This window comes from Corvus brachyrhynchos, unplaced genomic scaffold (genome assembly GCF_000691975.1).
Source record: "Corvus brachyrhynchos isolate BGI_N302 unplaced genomic scaffold, ASM69197v1 scaffold136, whole genome shotgun sequence".
NCBI classification, from domain to species: Eukaryota; Metazoa; Chordata; class Aves; order Passeriformes; family Corvidae; genus Corvus; species Corvus brachyrhynchos.
In genome coordinates, this window is record NW_008239080.1 from 5,653,944 (window position 1) to 5,657,575 (window position 3,632).

Genomic DNA, 3,632 nt, shown 5'->3' on the forward strand with positions numbered 1-3,632 from the left:
AAACCTGTTAGAAGCCAGACCTGAACAGCCTCTCTCTTCCTTTGTCTCTGAGCTAACGTGAGCTGATCCCATTGGCTCCTGCTGTGTTCTCTCTGCCGAGAAGCCAGCTAGCCAGCCCAGCCAGCAGCTCTTTTCCTGGTGCCGAAGTCGCTTCAGCGATGCACAGAAGAACGCAGCTGGACTCGCTCTGACCTGGGGCACGCCAGAGCTCGTGCCTCGAGCACCAAGAACTGCGTTACATCTCCCCATGCCCTTTGCTTTTTCCTGTGTCCATCAATCCCCCACAAGGCTGCTGGTTACTCTCTCCCTTAATTCCTAGTTTAAATTCCTGCTTATGTGGTCAGTGATCCTACTGGTAAAAATAGCTTTGCCCTGCTTAGTGAGGTGGATCTCATCTCTGTCAAGCAGACAGTGATTTGCAAGCAGGGTTCCATGGTCATACAGCTCAAATCCTTGTCACCAACACAGGTTCTGCCAGCAAGTATTGACTTGTCCTATCAGTCCCCCCTCACTGCCATGATTGAGAAAACATCACTCGCACCCCCATGCCCATGATTCTTGTTATTTATCTGCTACTGCTCTCCTGCTTCTTCATATAATTACTTCCTGCCACCCAAAGTAAAAGTCAGTATGGATCATCTTCACTCAGTGCATTGGATTTGAGTGAGCTGAACAGTGTAAATGTCACCTGTGAGTTGCGTGTCAGTATAAAAGAGCTGCTTGCACACCCGCAAAGCACCGTCGCACCCCCATGCCCATGATTCTTGTTATTTATCTGCTACTGCTCTCCTGCTTCTTCATATAATTACTTCCTGCCACCCAAAGTAAAAGTCAGTATGGATCATCTTCACTCAGTGCATTGGATTTGAGTGAGCTGAACAGTGTAAATGTCACCTGTGAGTTGCGTGTCAGTATAAAAGAGCTGCTTGCACACCCGCAAAGCACCGGTGTGTGCTTATCAAATCCTGTAAACGCAGGAGAGAAAGAGTTCAAGGTTGCATGTTAAATTTTGGTGGTATATGAGAGAATAAGCAACTATCAGCAATAACATATCACATACTGTAAGGATTAATTAGTGCTCTTGTTTTTCTTGAAAACATAGAGTTACTACTGTTAGTTTTAAGCCCCTTTCCATATGAATATAAAAGCAGCTTTATGACAGAAGATAGACATACTGAGCTGCTAGTTGTATCTACTAGTTAAATACTCATTAACAGTTGTACAACTTAATCACTCTTGTTGGACTATATAAACAACACCGATTTGTCTACTTTTATTTCATTATTAAAATAATGGAAACCTGACTGCCACTTGGAGAGTTATTGTTCCCTAAACTTTAGTATTTTGCATTTGTAACTTGAATTTGCTAATAGAACACTGACAGCAGTCATTCTGTTTGTAGCTTGCATTTGCACCTGATGACTTTTGTTTCTTGAGAGTAGATAATATGACAAGCTGTAGTAAAAAGTTACTAGGGCAGCAAGGTGGCATTATTTTTCCAAATTCTGAGACCCTATGCAAATGATGCTCATTTAAATATGAATTTTTCAGTAGTCATTCATGTAAATATTTACTCTTGCAATGACCAGTCCAAAATTCCTCTTTGTATGTAAACAATACAGTTAAGGAAGAAAAATAGTAAGGGAATTGCCATGCAGTTATTTCCAACATGCCAACAAAACTCTGAATTCCAAAATTTGTGTATTTCATCTAATTCCCGTGAAAGAACAGTGTTCAGACTTTGGGCCAGCTTAGGAATATTCTTATGCAGAACTTGTTGGGGAGGCTAGGGGAGGTGAGGTAAGGAGAAGCAGGGTTTTTTGTGAGTTCTTCATGAGATCTCCAAGTCCAAATCTCCAAATGAAGTCTAGATATCATATGGGATATGGAAGCTGTTTCAGAGCAGACTGTCTTTATAAACTCAGTAATGCTCTCTAGAAACTAATTCCACATATTCACTATGTGCCCTTAATCATAGAGTAAGTTTAGATTAAACAATATTAGGAAGGAATTCCTTACTGTGAGGGTGGTAAGTAACTGGAACAGGTTGCTCAGAAAAATTGTGGATGTCCTATCCCTGGAAGTGTTCAAAGCCAGGTTGGATGGGGCTTTGAGCAACCTGGTCTAGGAAGATATCTCTGCCCATGATAGGGAGTTTGGAACAAGATGATCTTTAAGGTCCCTTCCAAATTGAACAATTCTATGATTCTAATTCAAACATATTCCAACATTCTTGCTTCTCTCCTTGCTCCCTTAAATGAAGCATTGATTGCCTTTATAACCATTGATTTCCCTCTTGTATCAAAATGGCATACTGCCACTTACACTTGATCTAGAAAATTTAGATATCTAGTGGTTTTGGTTTTTTTACTCCTATCTATATACCCTAATAACAGGGGACATGAACTCAACATGCATTAAACTCCCTGATTTATTCAACAGTATACTTTTTCAGTAAGATTTTTATCCTACTCTTCACATATCTCAATGTTCTTCCCACCTTAGAAAACAAGTGCCCTTCTGAGCACTTCATGATAAACAGTTACCAATTTTTTTTCCATGGTAACCTTCAATTTCAATCTAATATGCAGTAATAGAAATACATAGTTCAAATTATTAGTTTTAGTACTGCTTACATTTTCAGTAGTAAGTCTCCAGTTACTAAATGCCATACAGTCTAATGCCACTACAGCTGTTAGTTTCTTCTGCAGCAGCCATCAGTCTTCTCCCATTCCGAGGACTGCAAATAATGTGTCCTCTGTCGCTCGTATCAGAAGAATTTTACACTTGGGAACACCACACATTTACATATCACCAGTTAATTTTTATTTTAATGAAAATTTTGGGAGAAGCAGCATTATGCTGTTCTGACCTCCCTTTCTATTACTTCTGGAGTTTCTAATCTGTGATTATCTAGTCTTCAATTTTGTGTTCTCAGAGTGTGTCAAGGTCATTTTGAAAAACCAGTTGTATTTTGTTCCTTTCTGGTCATACTGCAAGAGATATGGCCCTTTTGTTAACAGTATAGTTGTGTAACAGCTACTTATCTCCTTTCATCCAGTGGGATAACATAAAGAGGAAGAAACAGTATTTTTGCAGCTCACACACTTTTTATCCTTTGTTAAAACATTAAAATATCTTCTTTTTGTTATTGCTTTTGTCCAGAGTACCCACCTATCTCCCTGGGCCATGCCTGGGAGCAGGCCCTCTGCCCTACCATGAAACTCCTCCTATACTTTTTGTGGTGAGCTGCCAGCCCCACTGGTTTTCCACTGACAACTTACAGCGGGATCTGCAGCGCTGCACCAGCCACAGCGAGAGCAGCTGCTGACGTTCGGCTCCATCTACCTGCCCAAGGGCTCCAACACCTCCTGAACTGCACAACAGCTGCAGCTGTGCAGCATCAGCTGTGACAGCTTTAAGGTTAAAGTGCCCTTGTAAGGTGGGCCAACTCCTTCCCCAGGTAAAATGACGAGCTTTACAGAAGCTGGCTTCAGAACAGTTATTAAAGAAAAAGAAAAAAAACCAAAAACGAGAGAGAAAAACCCTAACCTTGTATGTTAGAGTGTACAACAGAGGCTGATGTAAGAAAAGACCCAGAAGACAGTGAGCACAATAAAACAGCACTAAGA